The following is a 19,425-nucleotide window of genomic DNA, read 5'->3' as shown; positions in this document are numbered from 1 at the left end:
TGCAATTGCATTTCTTGCTGAATCAGTGCCTACAATATGTTCATGCATTCCCTATAGGGAGTTGGAAATGGCAGAAACCTTGGATGTTATGGTGGAGCAATGTGGAAGAATGCGTTGGAGACACTTCCCTGATCAAGCTTGACACCATGCCACTTTTTGAGAAGCAAACCAGTTGTGTCACTGGAGCCAGGGAAACCTGTTGACAAGTGGGTTGGAGTCCTTAGGAATAATCAAGAAGGACAAAGTCTCTCAATGGAGTACACCCAACATGAGTGTCACAGGAAGAGCCTGTTACTTGATAGTGGTCTCATGGATGTGACTTCCATCAACAATTGTCAGGTAGATAGAAGTGTAAGTGGAGATTAATGGAATGGCCAGCACTTTGGACAGGTCGGCTGTCATGAAATACCTGGTGGCCCCACCAGAATCCAGAAGGACCGGAAGGTGCTTCATGGTAGCATACATTACATAGTCCTTAATTTGTGGACAGTGAGAAGACACTACAACACTGACCTCTCCACCATCAGTTAAAAGCAGGTGTTTCCAACGTTTTTGGCATAGGATCCAAGTATATGATTATGACTGGCACGGTACAAACATAATTTCTCTCAGAAATGCCTCAAATATTCTAACGAAGTGTCACAGGATTGGTCATTTTGCATAGGCTCTTCAGAGCTGGGTGACTGAGGTTGGGAAAGTAGACTTGGGCAAATTTCGGAGGTTCATCTCATTTTGAGTTCTCTCCCAGAAAAGGAGAACGACATGGTTGCAGAGTGAAATTAGTCTGTCGAGACTGATGGTAAATCTTGGGCTTATCCTTGATGTGATCTGAGAGGCCTTTGCAGAAGACAGCGACAAGGGTCTCCTCAATCCATGAAAATTCAGAGGATAAAGTTCTAAATTGAAATACTGTACATATTGTCCCACTGAGTGAGATCCATGATGTAGTCGTAAGACTTCAGATGCCGCTGAGATGGTTCTCCCAGGCTCGTCAAAGATTTTTCATGGATGTGGTCATGAAGTTGTTTAAATCTGACAGTATCCAATCCTGATTCTCCCGCAGCGAAGATGCCCAGGCTAGGCCAGATAGCAACAAGATGATATATGTTACTTTAGTTCTCGCAAGCGGGGAGGCTTTCAGGCTGCAACTCAAAGTGGATACAGTCCCGACAGTCTATTTGTGTAAATTAAAAGAAACAAACTATGAAGTTGGCTCCATGGCCCCGCCAGCTGCCAGTGCACAGAGGGCCTGATTCAGACCCGCTCTCGAGCGCTACGCGCTCGCGAGCAGGTTGATGTTTGGCCACTGGCTCCACCTGCGCATGCGTGAGACCCGGCTAGTGAAGGGTGCTCCATCGCTCCGGGTCTCATACCAAAAGGGGGCGGCTGTCGATTTTGATCGACAGCTCACTCCATTTTGTAGGCGTGGCCGGGGGGTGGCTTCACAAATGGAGGCGTTCCCAAGCGAATGCCTCTATTAGAGCCAGAAGCTCTCTGGGACATGCGGCCAAGAGACCCTACCAAAAGGGTCCCGTCGCAAGCCCAATGGTCGCGATGGTCTTGACCATCGTGACCATCATCCCACAGCTATGCGAGCGGCCAGGAGGCAGCACAAAAAAAAAAGAGCGTCCGGCTCTGAATCAGGGCCAGAGCACACACATGTTTTCTGAGCACCATGAACAGGCCCAGGCCCAGGAAATTAGGACCCACTCAAACATGCACAAAAAATTTATAAATGCTGGTTTAGAATACAGTAGTGGTTTTCCATTATTACTGTAACAGCAATAAACAATATTGACAAGAAATTTTAATGCAATACGGGTGGATGATACTAATCCATTTAGATAACCATCAAATACACCCTAATTGTGTTAGTGTAGCAAATTGGGTCTTCCAAGAAGTTCACATAATTTATTGCATGGAGCTCGGTCCTGCTGAAGATCTACCACTGGCCACTTTTGCGTTAAAAATGGGGACAGGCTTACCCGATTCTCAAGTAAATGTTATTTTGTCACTGCAAATTTATGGAAAATCAGGATCAATTCACTGGCTCCGTATCTCTGAATTTCAACCAAATGGATTTTCCCATCTCTAAATAAAATATAATTATGTCAACACACATCATAGAAAGAAAAAGTTGACATTATCGCATTAGACCATGGAGGATTCGTAGACAAGAGATGCAGACAAAACGTTTGCTTCCTTGAAAGTACTTTTGAAAAATATGCAAACTCTTCAAGTACGGCAACTGTTTGTATTCTCTGGGATATTTCACGGCGGAAGATAAAGGGTTGTCTCTCGCACGTTCCATCAATTATATTGCCCTGAAAGAAGAGCGTTCATTCAAAATGTTGGCATTTTTATTATCACTTAACTGACTTTGTATGCTTTTACAGGCCCCCAATATTTTATTTAAATAGGTTATTCTTTTTTTCTCTCCAATTTTTTTCTCCATTAGAAAACACATTCACGGCATTGAGAGATGTAGAACAATTGTTTTATTACTTAAAAGGTAAATAGTACTATGCACGTATATAAAAAGTTTCTTGTCACGATGACCTTTAAGTTTGAAGCCGAAGTAATTTTGTACCTTTTGGGTTTAACTAAACAACACAGAGCCGGCAAGGTGTTCACTAAACTCAGAGATTTGCTGATGCTGTTTCTATAGCACCAAACCATGTGCGTATTTACAATGGGTGGTGGGTGTGAAGTGCACATGTGCTCCTGGGTCCATGGGGACCCCGTATTACACACCCTCCACCCTGAGTTATACATACCTTGTACCTCCTCCTCTGCAGCACCATCTTCCTAGTGACATCTTCAAGAAGATGGCACTGACAGTGAAATCAATTACCAGGGATCGCAAATTCGTATGGAGGGGGTGGGACTAAAAATCTCCTAATGACATGAGAGCCCGGCCCCAAGAGTGGTCAGCTGAATCTCCTCTCAGGGCTTCTCCCATAGAGGACCACTTCAAGTTTGGTAAGTATGTTACAAACACAGTTGAGAACAGTGGTAATAATATCAAGATGACACAGGTCTAACAGCGCTTCTAAAACAAGGGCGGCCCTAACTGTTTGGGTGCCAGAATGTCATCATTCTGTCACCTCTTCCTTCTGCCCCCTCCAGCTGTAACAGCCTGTAGGGGAATTAAAATTAAGCTACTGTGTAGTACTGCATTGCTGAAGATGAGTAGTACTGATCCTTAGCACTGTTGAGGTTTATGCTGAGGATGAGTCCCACTTATTCTTAGCGCTGACAGGGTTAAAGTGCGGCCACTGCTGCTACAGCATGGGTTAGTGCTTGTCATTACCAGGTGCAGAGTTACAGTATATCTATTTATTTAGAAAATTCTATCTAGTTAACAGAGTTTTTGCTGTATTTTACCAAAGGTTCATTTACACACATTAATGTACTCAAATAATCTTGTCCACATCCATCTCCCCTCTCCAGGCATAAGAGGCTGCAAGTTAAAGAAATGTTCAAATTTAAATACCGATCCATTTAGGTGTGGACAGGCACTAGGGAAATGTATGCACTGTTTCTATATCCCACCTATAATGTACTACGGGGGTCATTCAGACCCACTCGCGAGCGGCAGTATGCTCACAAGTGGGTTGATGTTCCCCACTGCGCATGCACACGATGGAGGGAGCTCCGTCGTGCGCATTCGTGAGACCCGACGAGCGAAGGACTTTCCTTCGCTCGGAGTGTCTCATCAAAGGGGGCGTGCTGTCGATGGTGACTGACAGCATGCCCCCTTTGGTGGGCGTGCCAGGGGCATGCCTGCCAGACGGAGGCGTTCCCGAGGGAACGCCTACCGTCTGAAGCCGGCCCCACTGACATCACTAGTGATGTCAGTGGGAGTGATTTTGGCTCAGATAGAGCCAAAATCACTCCTGGCCTTGCGGTTGAGAAACCCAACCGCAGGCTTTCACTCGCAGTTCCGATGGTCGCGATGGTCAAGATCATTTTGCATGCTCATATATGCTGTGGGTGGTGACCCACAGCTATACAAGCGTCCAGGAGGACGCTCCATATTAATTGAGGTGGGCCCTGATTCAGAGCGAGCGCTCTGGTCAGAGCATCCGGCTCTGAATCAGGGCCTACATCCTATGTGCGAGTGCCACGTTGCCGTCTAGCTACGCCCAATTTAACCATTAGTGGCGATGCCACTGAGATGCACAAATTTGTAGATGTGTGCGCTCGGCTAAGGAATATGCGCAATGCTAAAGATCTCAGGTCACGTCCGCAAAATGGACTCGTGTACAACTTGGAATAATTCGGTCTAATATAATTTGATTTAATAAATTTCAGTGTATATTTATATTTAAATTCACACACGTTGGTATGTTCTTTTATAACACCAGAGTTCTCCTTTCAGGCTGTTAGATGGTTGAACATATGGACAAACAGTCCGTGGGTTCCTCTGGTTTGATGCTGCTCTCTCAGATCACCGCGGCACATTGTGTCAGCTCCAATTGTTGTGCAATAGCGCAGCGGAGAGAACATGACAGATGTGTTGTAGCCTAATAGAAGTGAGACACCTTACAAAATACCTTGTCATATGGGCTGGACCGGGGCCAAGGCTTCTCCACAGCACCAATCTCCTATGTGCTTTCTCTATAGCATCACTTATCCTGACCAAGGTATAAAAAGTACAATATATTGGTGCAAGCAAGACCAGACAACATTTGGCTGTCCGGGTGTTGTGTAAGTGCAGCCTGACCATTCTGATATTTGTAGTTCCATAATACCTGGCGAGCCATAGGTTGTATGGTGTATTGCACATAATATACATATATACAGTACATGTGTACATACACAGTATGTATATATATATATATATTGTTAAGGCTGAAATGAAATACCTCTGTATTGCTTCAAAATATTATTTTTACAAAGTGATTTTATGTGAATGCATTAAACTGTCTTGAGCTAACTATTGCAGTGACCACAAAGGTTTGGAATGGGTTAACCACATAGTAAGAAGTGATTTCATTTCTATTCTGGACTATGAGTTATAAGGACACGTTGGAAGTATGAGATATGGAGATGGTAATAGAAACTTATCCCGATACTGTATTGATTGTGGACCCCTAATAAAAGGATTAAAATGATCATTCCACCTGGAAATCAAGATGGACAATGGACCTGTTGACTAGAGACTCTGATGAACTATAATGAACTACTTTATACCCTAAAGTGAAGACTCTGCATTTCTCGTCACATATCCCAGTAATTTCCCCTGGACTTGCTTTATTTGCCCACTCCCCTGAACGCCCCTTGCTATCCCCTCACCTCCCTGTCACCTCCCTGTCACTCCTTCTGATAACGGATTAACAAATCATGTTTCTGTAATATGATGTATTGCAATGTAATTATGTACACCTTTTTCATTAATCATTGTTATTGGAGTGCATAAAATGTATTGTAACCTAATGAAAGATAGGATATCTTATTGATAACTCAATGTGCATGGTCCACGTCTGTGCGCACAATCTTGTGACTGGTCCAGCTTAATACATCTACCTTTGTTTCACTACAAGCTGTCTTGAAGAAGATTTAATATTATCAATATATATATATATATATATATATATATATAATTTTTTTTTTGGAGAACATTGTTGCGTCTTCACATAGTTTCGGGAAATAGATTTGTTGATGTAAATTTGATCTCAGGCCCTGATTCAGAGCCGGACGCTCTGACAGAGCGCTCGCTCTGAATCAGGGCCGTCCTTCTTGATTTTTAGAGCGGCCTCCTGGCCGCTCGTATATCTGTGGGTGACCACCCACAGCTATAGCGAGCGGCCAGGAAAATGGGCACAATGGTCAAGACCATCGCTACCATCGGGGTTGCGATGAGACCCTTGTGATAGGGTCTCGTTGCCACAAGCCCTAGAGTGCTTTCGGCTCAAACAGAGCCGAAAGCACTCCCACTGACATCACTTGTGATCACTTGTGATGTCAGTGGGGCTGGCCCCAGACGGTAGGTGTTCCCATGGGAACGCCTCTGTCTTGGCAGCCACGCCCTAGACACACCCACCAAAGGGGGCATGCTGTCACTCAACATCGACAGCACACCCCCTTTGGTACCAGACCCCGAGCGACGGTTTGCCCGTCACTATCCGGGTCTTGCGCATGCGCGCGACGGAGCCGGCTCCATCGTGCGCATGCGCTGTGGGCCACCATCGACCTGGTTGCGAGCGCTCAGCGCTCGCGTGCGGGTCTGAATCAGGCCCACAGCTCACTAATCTCCTGGACAGACAATGGAGAATAGAATATTCTATTTATGTAAAATGACACATTCAGTAGTCGGACAAACTTTATTTAAAAAAAACCTTTCACCAAAACCAGCTGAATTGTACTCATTTTAAATGTCTTAAGGGCTGATTCAGAGATGCAGGCTAACCCGGTGATTAGCGCACATTTTCGATGGCCAGTGTTGTGCGCAGGCGCATGACCCCTACTGAGCATGTGCAGTACGTGTCTGCGATCCTTCATGCAGCCCGGCAGCAGACTGTCAGTGATTGACAGTCTGCTGTTGTTTCTGGACGGGGAGGGGACGGAGATGGCCTCCGTTTCCCCAAATGGAGGCATGTCGCCACTGTCGGGGGGGGAGACATTTTGAGCATCTGCAGTGGTCGGCTGGAGTGACCACTTAGCCGGCCGAGGATCACGCAGATGGTCCGATGCGGTGTCCATGGATGCAGCTTGGCAGTGATGCTTGCAGGAGGTGTGAGGCCTCCTGCTACATTACCATAAAAGTGCTATCGCAGCTGCTGCCATGTTACCATCTGAGGCTGAATCACCCCCTTTGTTAGATGTTCCACAATCAGACAACTGCGATATATGGGTTTGTACATGTCATCCTGCAAGGTTTACTAACATAATAATATGCAGTAACTTTTTCTGTCATTGTCACCAAACCCTTTATACAGTATAATGTAGAAATGTTTTACTTTTATTTTGTTCAATATTTTCGGAGCTTAATTGCGGGAGCATATGCCAGTCTTCAGATGGCGTTTGCTCAGGGGCGTATCTATAATGGGTGCAGGGTGTGCAGTGCACACGGGCCCCTGGGTCAAGGCTTTCTGCACCGCGCACCCCGCACCCATATTATCTAATACTTACCTCTCCAAGGTCCCGCGTCGGGTGTCTCACACTGCACATAACGGTGGAAAATGTCCGCCGTGGCCATTTTTTCTGCATTTTGCGTATGCGCTGTGAGGAAATCACCAGGAAAATGGCAGCCACGCTATTTCCCCATCGACCTGCGCATACGTAGTAGACTCTGGGCACACTCTCTTGCCCAGAGTCTACTGGTGCTGCGGTCAGCGGTCAGATGCGTCAGCCGGTTGCCAGGGGGAGAGGAGGGGGTTCCGGATGGGGAATGAACAAGTGCCCCCTTCGCTCTTAATATGCCCCTTTCGGATCAGCTTTCTCCGTGCCGGTGCAATGAGTTAGAATGTTAATTATCAGGGTCCGCCCTGATAATGAAACCATTATTTATAGGTGGCCCATGGTGTAGCAACAGGAATAAAAAAGTGGCAATCAAACCTCCCAATAAAAATATTCAGCCATCTATTGTACTGTAATACACAATGCTGTCCAGTGGCGGAACTCCCGGAGACAATGGAGTCATATGCCGCCCGGCACCAGCCCTGAAGGGGGCACCTGGCTCCATTGTCAACTGGCCATTCTGGGCACTGCTGAGGAGGAGCTGCATGGAGAAGGAGCGCCGCTGATTGGCGCTCCACCTCCAGTGGCGTAACTACTGAGGGTGCAGGGGGTGTGGTCGTACCCCCTGCACCCTCCATTTGCCGGGCGCCAGCTGAATGTGTTTCCAGCGGGCGCCTGGCTCCTTCTCTACTCTCTCCCCCTGGCGCCAGTGGCAGCAGAAGATGGAGCTCAGTCCTGAGCTCAGGCTTCCGGGTCCCGCAGTGTCATGACATCACTCACCTAGTTCCGAGGAGTAGGTGCCGGGGATGGATGGCAGCAGTCACTGGAGCGGTGTTTAAGGTAAGAATTGGGGTTTTTTTTAATGTGTGTGCATGGGGGGGCTTGCTACAGGGGGCTTACTACTGGGGGCACTACTGGAGGTACTGCATAGGGGGACCACTATTGGAGGCATTGCATAGGGGGACAATTACTGAGGGGCACTATATAGGCGGGCACTGCACAGGGGGAGTTCTACTGAGGGCACTGCATAGGGGGACCACTACTGGGGGAACTGTATAAATGGAACTGCATAGGGAGCGGCGACATTTGGGGCTGGCATAGGTGCGGGGGGGTGGTAAATTTTAATTTGGGGGGGTACCAACATTTATCTTGCCTCCGGGCACCTGGGATGAAGTTACGCCACTGATGCTGCCAGACCCTGGTGCCTCTCCCCTACTTTCACTACTGTAAGGCTGGGGAGACAGGCCCACACCCTCAAGTAATTTGCCCTTGTTAAGCAGCATTCACTAACATTAGTGACATCACTGAGGCTCCTCAGTATCATACAGTATAATATTTGCAAAGCACAGGTCTCTACTCTCTAGTCAGGCTGCATCCTCATCCAAATTAATTTATCCAAGCCACAAAATGGCGGCCTCCTCCATATCTAGATGACACGTTCTCTTTAACCGAACATAAATTGATAATACGGCCAACTTCTGAAGAGAGGATTTTTTTTTTTTTTTCATTTACCAGAATGATGTAAATTTAGTCTGTCCATCACTCCATATATAATATTCCATTAAGCCGGCTCTTTCAATTCAGCACTGCGAAGACACAGAGGAAGCTGCGTATTAACGTTGTCTGTATAACGTGTCAGAGTTCAGCCTTCGCCCAGCTTTGCTTTTAATTTACTTTTTCTGCTCTTAAAACCCGAGTTTTAGGATGGTGCAGGTAGGGAAAACGTGTTTGATAATAAGGGATAATGTTAATAATCCCTCCCCAATAATGAATGGCCTACCTGAGGGAGTACTAACTTTAATTAAAGGATCAAAACCTTGCAACAGCTGGTGCACAGCGTGACAGCGATTTCTCTTCAGACTCTTGATTTGTCTCAAATAAGGCACATTAGCCCGAATTGACAAAAGTTAGCTTTTAACAGGATTTGAGGGCAAAGTGATCAGCGAGTATGGGAATCTAGGACACAGTTTTGAATAATGAGTTACACAGGCAGAGTTGACCCTCGGTTCTTCCTCTATGTTTGGCGTCACAAGCAGGAACTTTTGTAAAAAAATAAAAAAAAAAGACTGTGATATAAAGTTAAATTGTGTTAAGCATTACATGAGATCTACGCTGGCAAAAAGGATACATCACACAGCAAGGTGACATATTCTATTCACACGACATTATAGAGATACAAATGAATATTGTATTTTGGAATCACAGTTACAGTAATAATCACAGACAGTTGGAGACGGCTGCACCGTAGATCAGCCCTGAGCCTTTTCTCCGACATAATCACATTTTCACAAATACAAACTAAAACACTAGGCAATGGGAAATTACATGGTGGAACCAAAGAGTTTAAACTCCATCCCACCCTCCCCCATCTGGACGAGGCTGTCTTGGCAATCCAGAGGAAAACGGGGAAGAGTTACAGAAGAGAAGTGTAGAATTTGCCCATAGCAACCAGCTTCTAGCTTTCATTTATCAAGTACAGTACATTCTATAACATGATAGGTAGAAGTTAATTGGCTGCTTAGGGTAACCTCCTCCACTCATCCTCTTCTCCACTCGTTAAAAGGTTTGATGCAGCTCTTCTCAAAATCTCAGATCAGTCCCTGAACCGGTGAGTTCAACTGTTTCCCACTCTGTTTCTGGTTTGGGGGCCCCCATGGCCGCCTCGGTGGCAGAAGCATTCATCACTGCACCTCACACTCACCTGGCAAATGACCGCAGGAGAACACACGTGGCACCAAGACCAAGAAACTAGGACTAGAACAGGAAGGACGTTCAGTTGAGAAAATTGGTGAAGGAAAGTTATGGTTGGAAATTGGGGCAAATTCTGCCAATGCTCTGAACTGCTAAGGTCGTACAGTGACCTGTACATGCTACGCCCTCTTCTTCTATGAGGTCACCCAATGCTTCTACAAGGAAACATCCAGTTACTGTGTGGGCGCTCTCTTTATACACAAAGGACACATGCCTATCAGGCTTTGGCCGATAGATATTGAGAAGGAAGCTGAATGTGTGAATGAGTATGCCATAAAAGTGGGGCAGTTGAGCTACTTGTGTGAAGGCAACAAACATTGTTTAATTATTACCAGGGAAGGTGTCAATATTTTAAAGGCTCCATATATTATAAAGTACATGTTTCGTTCACTGGTTCTAAATATACAGCTGTTGTCTTTTAGTGGGAAGAAGAGAATTTCTGTAGAAGACTTGTCTATCAATTAATATTCAATTGCAGTTTAGCATTTTGTTCTGCTACATAATGACTGAAGTTCCAGGTCAGTAAAGGTGCGTATCCACTACACGAGAGTGGAAAGACTGTATGATTACAGCATTGTAATCGTTCAATCGTTCATCCTACTGTGCAGTGGATAATGTGCCCACAGTGTGGGCACCCTCCCTCATCCCCGAACATGCGCAACCTGCTGATCTCGTCAGGTTGGCCTGCATGTTCAGGCGATGACAGATGCCGACAACGACCGGCGAGAGTGCGCATTGCTGGTCGTTGCCGGCATAATAACTGTACGATTATTTAATGATTGAACGATAAAGATGTCGTTGTCGCTCATTTTAATCGTGTAGTGAATATGTGCCTTAAGATTCACAAATTTGTTCTTGAATAACTAGCAGGATTGATTGAACGGACGCCGCAGACTGTGGGCTAATTCCAGTCCTGAACCTTAAACAGATCAGCGCCTCAGTTTACTGATTTCACTGGGTGGTCTCTGAAGGTAGCAGCTTATTATTTACGTGCAGCTTGGTTGTTTTAATTACAGTAGATCAGCTTGAAAACTCGTTTATCCAGCAGGATGGCCTTTACTTTTATCAGATAAGGACTAAGGCTTTATTCAGAGGCGCTCGCTATATGCGAGTGTTCGCTCTGATTCAGGGTGGGATGGTTTTTTTTTTCCCCCGGCCTCCAGGCCGCTCGCTAAGCTGTGGGTGACCACCCACAGCTTTAGCAGGTGGCCTGGCGATGGTCGCGATTATCGCGACCATCGGGCTTGCGACGAGACCCTTGTGGTAGGGTCTCCTCCACCGCAAGCCCCAGTGAACTTCCTGCTCTAATAGAGCAGGAAGTTCACGACTGACATCACTGGTGATGTCAGTAGGGCCGCCCACTAATGGCAGGCGTTCCTTCAGGAACGCCTCCGTTTGTCCAGCCACCCCCCCTGCACGCCTACAAAACGGGGCGAGCTGTCAATCACAATCAACAGCTGCCCTGTCTTGTAGTGAGTCCCGCAGCGAGTGAAAATTCTCTCGCTACGGGACTCGCACGTGAGCACTGCCCGGCCTTCGACCCGCTTGCGAGTGCTATGATCTTGCGAGCGGGTCTGAATCAGGCCCTAAGTATAAATACTTCCATACTTATACACTTACAGTAGATCGGCATCGTAGCTTGCTGAACTGTCCCAGGGCCTCTTGTAATAGATATGTGAACCATGGTTTTGGTGAATGTACTGTACTGTCCAAGATGACTGTTCTTGAGTCCTCCAACTGTTGCCCACACAGAGGACCTCATTCAGAGCCGGTCGCACAGAGCGTGCGGTCGGTCTGAATGAGGGGAGGACGTCTTGAATTTTCAAGACATCCTCCTTTGCGGTGGTAAGGCTGTGGGTTAACACCCACAGCCTTACGACCGCCTAAGGTGATGGTCGCGATGGTCAAGACCATCGCGACCATCGGGGCTTACGATGAGACCCTAGGGTAGGGTCTCACTTGTCGTAAGCCCCGGAGAGCTTTCGACTCTGTCTGAGCCGGAAGCTCTCCACTGACATCACTAGTGATGTCAGTGGGGCCGCCCCCAAATGGTAGGCGTTCCCATGGGAACGCCCCCGTTTGGGCTGCCACCCCCCACCCCGGCCCGCCTTCCAAACGGGGCGAGCTGTCAATCAACATCGACAGCTCGCCCCCTTTGGATCGAGACCCGCTACGACCGGCGCTGTCGGTCGTAGCGGGTCTCACGCATGCGCACGACGGTGCCGGCGCCGTCGTGCGCATGCTCTGTGGGGCGCCATCGACCCGGTCCGAGTTCATCGGCGCTAACGACCGGGTCTGAATGACCCCCAGAGAATCTATCGCCATCATTGACGTATCCATTGCAGAAATGTAAATGTCAAACTGATCAGTGCACAATAACATTTATTTTGGATCTCTATGCTGATGGTATTTCTGGTAAGCCTTCTTGTGCTACATGTGTAATAATAGCCCACTACTGTATTATAAATATGTTGTGCATTTCGTGCTTTGTGGGATTTGAATCTGTGTTCATTTGTGCAGTTATGTCTTCCATTGACTGTTGTTACATTGATATTAATTGTTCCCAATTGGCCATTTTAAAGGTTAAGAAATATCTTTAAAGCACTAGCCGGCTGGAACTCTCAGGGTATGTCTGATTAATGCGCTCTCATTTACACATTTCTCAACTGTACGTTGTCAAAGGATTTTTTTTATAATTTAATATTAAATACATTTAATAATGTTGAAATCAAACAGGGAAATGTTACCGCTGTCCCCGTAGCCTTCAAGGAGGCTTAACAAGCGACAGTAAGCTGACCTTCCCATAACTAGGTAACGCCATCTTGTTCAAGATCCCCTAAGGGTTAAGAGTTAATGTTTATGCGCAGTTAGCCGGCATGCGTGTAAGCGTTCCGCACTGTTAGCTGTGGAGGAGAGAACCTCAGTATAGTAGTAGGGTTTTTGCGGATTGGTGAATTGCAAAGCAACTAAATTCTGTTTTGCCATAAAAAGCAGTTAGTGCATGTGTTTAGTAAATAGGCCCCTTACTCTGGTAGAGGTAATCTGCAACCTAGCCAGCTGGGATCGGATGTGCCTCAGATGGAAGCAGCATTATAATGCACAAAAGTGCCTTAAATGGGACCATTTAATAGTTAATGTAAACTTCTAGGGCGGGTTGTACTAAGCATTGCATCCGCATTGCGGTACAATCCAGCCTCTTATCAGGTACATTACGGGGTTGATTACCGTGATATGCACCTAGAATGTGATTTAAAATGCAAAGGACAGCTCTATCGGTAAGAGCTGTCCTTTGCGATACCCTCGGACAGAGGGGCTTCCAGGTTTAGCATGCGCAGAAGGACGCCAGCACCATAGAGGGAGATGGGAGGATCCCTCTCAGGGGGCGTCCCGATAAGAAGACCATAGGTTTCTATTGGGTAACGCTACCAGAAGATGGTATTACCCACTGGGACGAAGCGATGCATTCCAGTTCTTAGTACATATGGAAAATGTAGTAAAACCCCAGAAAACTCCCCAGACTAACCATCCCTTAAGGGTTGCCTAGCCTCCCCCCCCAAGAGCCTAACCCTGCCCCCCCCTGTAAGTGCCTAAACCTACACCCCCCCTTCCCCACAGCCTTAACCTAAGTCTCCCAGGGGGGGGCTGCCTAACCCTAACCTCCCCCCAAGGGTGCCTAACCCTAACCCCCCGTTACCCTAGTCTAACCCTAACCTCCAGGGGGGTGCCTAACCCTAAGTCCCCCCCAGGAACCCCTAACCTAACACCGCCCCCCTTCCCTCGTTGCTGTCCGCGCCCGGCTTACCTTCAATCGGTATGCCGGGCGTCATACTCCCGGCGTAGGTAAAATGGCAGGCGACGGGATCTCGACCCCTGTCATTAGACCCCTGCCGGGATTAGACAGTCAGCATGCCGGCAATCGGCATTTCGACGGTCGGCTCCCATAATGCAGTGTGCATGTGTGAACCATGTATATATGCGCATATGGGACTGACTGGCTGGCGAACTTGTCATGTAAGTCTCAGCTTCTTCAGCAAAGTTTTTCTAAAAACTGGACCTGTAAAATAGTTACTATCTCTAAGAAACGTGGCAAAAGTAAATCTCTCTTTATGGACTGTGGGCCTGATTCAGCTTGGATCGCAGTTGCTAATACGCACACGAAATTGGTCTATTGTTGCGTTCTGCGCATGTGCATGCCTTGCCGTGTGAATGCGCAAAATGGCCACTGTGATCGGAACTGCGATCGCAGCAAAAACGCAGACCCATCGCAGAGCGATTGACAGGAAGTGCTGTTTGTTGGAGGTGACAAGGGGGGTGGTCGGCGGAACACAGGCGTGCCAGTGCGTTTGAACGCCGTTGCATATTATCCACTGCGATGCCCTACGCAGCCTGAGGCCTCATAGCATGCGACGAGATTATCAATTTCTAAATAAAGGTCAGAGCTTCCGCAAGTGTGCGCGAGGCTGCGATTGTAGCGATGGTTTCACAGTCTTGCTAAACATTACGGATGTGTGTAAGGTAAGGTGGGCGTCCTTATGCAGTGCTCTGGCGGCATAGCGATCGCAATGGCTTAGCATACTATTGCAGTTGAACTGCGTGCGTAATCGCAGCTGCAAAACCAATAGCGATCCAAGCTGAATCAGGCCCTACTGTATATTGATAAATAGGACCTTAGGCCTCTCATAGGTCTCATTTATTTCTCTATGTTTCCAGCGCACGGTTCTATACTGATAGCTACTGTACGTGAATATGAAATGATGGTAGATGCTGATAAAGTTACAATAACTGTCATTAATATTGATTTAATTAAACTGGAAGATTTATTTTCTGTAGCAGAAATTGTTCTGTCCACAAACAGGAAGCAAACAAGTCCCTTCTCCCCGTAATCCCTAAGTGCTTTTATCTATAGTCACACATCTTGAAATGCGGCTTTAGTGAGTGAGAGCTATAAGCTTGATAAATAATTTATACGCATTGTCATTCATTTAAATTCCATAGGTTTAAGCTGTAAAGTTATTGCAATAGAGAAAGAGAAAGTGGTAATTGTGCCTCATATTAGAGCTCCGATTGTGTCATGTGTTAGTTTTAATGTCACATTAAACAGCATAGGCAAACGCAGGGGGGGGTTCCGTCTGCCTGGAAACCCCCCCTCCCCAACTCACACCATGACCACAATAGAAATAGTAATGTAATAGAATTTTACTAGCGCTGTACGTTCTTCACAGTATCACAAATGAAATAATTAGCACCACCTGTGCAACTTTTAACATGTATCAGTCAGTAATAAATAACCTGTGCACCAACTAGGAGATCTGGAAAACATTCAATGTTAGGGATGTGCTGCTATAGAGCCCAATATGTACATATATGTCCAGGGCAGTGCTAGGTTCTTCTGCTGCTCCCCCAGACTCCCGGACTTGCTGTAATACTCTGGAATGGTGCCTACATCTAAAATAAATACATTCAGCTCAGGCAGGATGGCCCTACTGCCACATTTAATGGCTTACTGTGATTGCTGGTCCTCTATATGCTAGAATTATTACACACAATACAGTTTGTATGACGCATATTAAAGCTGGTTAAGTGCTAATTCTACCCTCTTCATGGACTGGCCACACTCACTCTAAAATCAAGCATTTGGAAACCCCCCTCTAGAAATCCTGCATTTGCCACTGAACAGGGTAATGATCTCTTGCTGATCTGTGACAAGCTCTCAACTGGGGAGGGGGGCAGTTGCCCCGGGCACCTATGTGAGGGGGTGCTGAGCAAACTGTTGAGACAGACTGGTCATCTGTCAGTTCCTTCTTCCCGAGCCCGCACTATGTCTCCGCCCCCTGCCTTCCATCCTAGCCCCGTCCACTGCCTATCTTCCGAGTCCAGCCCCCTGCCTTTCCCTGTCCTCCCCTGCATTATTCCATTGGTCTGAGAATTCTGCTTCATTCCCTTAGAGTACCGCTCCCTGCCTTCCTCCCAATCACTGTCCTGTGTCCTGTCCCCTGCCTTCTTCCCGAGCCCCGCACACTGCCTTCCTTCAGATCACAGTCCTATGTCCTTCCTCCTGAGCAGGGCTATTTCTAAGGGAGCGTAAGCCGTGCAATTGCACAGACCACTCTGACCCAAAACTGCCTGCCAATCACGGCAGAAGAGCATGCCCCCCTGTACTCAGCACATTGTGCGACCACAATCACAGACGCCACTCAGGGCAGCCCTCCCGCTCTAAGCCCTGGTGAGTTCCTCTTTGTCCCCCATGGGGCGGAGCTACACCGGGCAGAGGTGGTCCGGAACTATAGTACATTGCATGGGATACCATTGGACGCCAGCCGGGCAATCTTTGGTGTGTGATAAGGACAGCTTTGTCATTTATGGTAGTGGCAGCAAACTGATTCTTAGTCACAGGCAGATGTATGGCAGAAGCAGATGAATGCCTGTGACTAAAAAGAAGTTTGCTGAAGGAACCATCAGTCCTGCAGACCCCTGATTCTCCTCCTTCTCCCCCTGCTTATACAGTCATAGAGGCTCACAGACACAGAACCTTCCCATGTATGCCTGTGCCCTTATCTCTCCCATAGTGTGCCTGTGACCCCCTCCCATAGTGTTCCTCTGACCCCTCCGAACAAACGATGCTGCTGAACCCACCTACTCACTTGTACTCCGGACTCCCCCATGTGTGCTTCTGACCCCCTCCTAAACTGTTCCTCTGACCCCTCCTACCAAACTGAGCCACTGACTCTCCTCCCCATGTGTGCTCCTGACCCCACCTACACATGTGTGCCTCCTGCCGCAACCTACCCATGTGCACCTCTGGCCTCAACCTACACATGCATGATCTGGCTGCAGCTGCCTGCAGTTGAGGTAGAGGGTAGGACTGGAAGCTGTCCTCTGCAATGTTACCGACAGGTCAGGTAAGTCTTCTGTGGGGGGCTGGGGACTACTAATGTGTGTTTTAGATTTTTACTGTGAGAAAATTGCATTTTTTTATTTTAATTTTGGGGGACTGTGTGTGTGTTTTTTCCCTATGAGATCCATGGTACCCTGATGCCACCTTACTGTGCTGCTGGGGGGGACACTGATGTCACCTTACTGTGCTAGTGTGGGGGGACCATGATTTCACCTTACTGTGATGCTGGGGGGGACCCTGATATCACCTTCATGTCCTGCTGGGGGAGACCCTGGTGTCACCTTACTGGGTGGGGCGGCACGTTACTGCCTTTTCCTGGGTGACATAAACCCTGGTGTCTGTGACACAGTGTATTGCCACTATACTGCAGGGAGATTTTGGGTCTGATTCAGAGGTGCAAGATGCTGCATCCGCTGGTGCGTCTGCTGCTGGATGTGCGGTGGTGGTTATATGCAAATGCCAGTTTCAGCCTGCCCGTGCTGTAGTAGCCTGCATCTGAATGCGCAAGCCCTGAAATGCCCACTTTTAGCATCTGTGCACGCTGTAATGCTGCCGGTGATTTGTAATACCCCATCATCGGCGCACCTTTGACACTTGCACTAGCCCTTTGGTAGGTGCAGTTTCAGCCTCTGTGGCTGTGGCCAGTGAAGATTGGGAACTAAACATTACCCTGGAAAAACTTCTGGTGGTGGCCTCACGTGGGCGGCATCAAACCAACTGTAGGCGGGATTAGTACATTACTATAATGGGTACATCTGTGATAGCCAAGGCTAGAGCTGGCCATATACCAGACCAACTGTCCCTCAAACATCCAACTGTCTAAGTAAAACAATGTTCCACACCCCTAACCAACTATTTCATCAGACCGACCAACCAATATTCTCCAATTTGTGATGTCACAGAAGAAGGTGGATAGTGACCTGTACTCGGAATACCAATGCAAAGAGGAGTGAGTTTTATTGCCCCCAGAGTGGGGTGAAGTAATATTAGAATTGAGACACGTTGACACAGGGGGGGGGGAGTAATACTACAATGGACACCTATGGACACATGGCAGGGGTAACGTTACATTAGGGATACATGTACACTGGTGGGTGGGGAGTAATACTACAATGGAAACCTATGGACACATGGCAGGGGTAATGCTACATTAGGGATACATGTGCACTGGTGGGTGGGGAGTAATACTACAATGGAAACCTATGGACACATGGCAGGGGTAATCGTACATTAGGGATACATGTACACTGGTGGGTGGGGAGTAATACTACAATGGAAACCTATGGACACATGGCAGGGGTAATGTTACATTAGGGATACATAGACAGTGGTGGGTGGGGAGTAATACTACAATGGACACCTATGGACACATGGCAGGGGTAATGTTACATTAGGGATACATGGACACTGGTAGGTAGGGAGTAATGCTACAATGGACACCTATGGACACATGGCAGGGGTAATGTTACATTAGGGATACATGGACACTGGTGGGTGGGGAGTAATGCTACAATGGACACCTATGGACACATGGCAGGAGTAATGTTACATTAGGGATACATAGACAGTGGTGGGTGGGGAGTAATGGTACATTGGACACTTATGGACACATGGCAGGGGTAATGTTACATTAGGGATACATAGACAGTGGTGGGTGGGGAGTAATGCTACATTGGACACCTATGGATACATGGCAGGGGTAATGTTACATTAGGGAAACATGGACACTGGTGGGTGGGGAGTAATGCTACAATGGACACATGGCAGGGGTAATATTACATTAGGGATACATGGACATTGGTGGGTGGGGAGTAATACTACAATGGACACCTATGGACACATGGCAGGGGTAATATTACATTAGGGATACATGGACATTGGTGGGTGGGGAGTAATACTACAATGGACACCTATGGACACATGGCAGGGGTAATGTTACATTAGGGATACATAGACACTGGTGGATGGGGAGTAATGCTACAATGGACACATGGCAGGGGTAATGTTACATTAGGGATACATGGAAACTGGTGGGTGGGGAGTAATGCTACATTGGACACCTATGGACACATGGCAGGGGAAATGTTACATTAGGGATACATAGACAGTGGTGTGTGGGGAGTAATGCTACATTGGACACCTATGGACACATGGCAGGGGTAATGTTACATTAGGGATACATGGACACTGGTGGGTGGGGAGTAATGCTACAATGGTCACCTATGGACACATGGCAGGAGTAATGTTACATTAGGGATACATGTACACTGGTGGGTGGGGAGTAATACTACAATGGACACCTATGGACACATGGCAGGAGTAATGTTACATTAGGGATACATAGACAGTGGTGAGTGGGGAGTAATGCATCATTGGACACCTATGGATACATGGCAGGGGTAATGTTACATTAGGGATACATGGACACTGGTGGGTGGGGAGTAATGCTACAATGGACACCTATGGACACATGGCAGGGGTAATGTTACATTAGGGATACATGGACACTGGTGGGTGGGGAGTAATGCTACAATGGACACCTATGGACACATTGCAGGGGTAATGTTACATTAGGGATACATAGACAGTGGTGG

Source organism: Taudactylus pleione, unplaced genomic scaffold (assembly GCF_031769625.1).
Source record: "Taudactylus pleione unplaced genomic scaffold, aTauple2 ptg000311l, whole genome shotgun sequence".
NCBI classification, from domain to species: domain Eukaryota; kingdom Metazoa; phylum Chordata; class Amphibia; order Anura; family Myobatrachidae; genus Taudactylus; species Taudactylus pleione.
The sequence above is the reverse complement of the archived record's forward strand: the minus strand, read 5'-3'. Positions refer to the sequence as shown.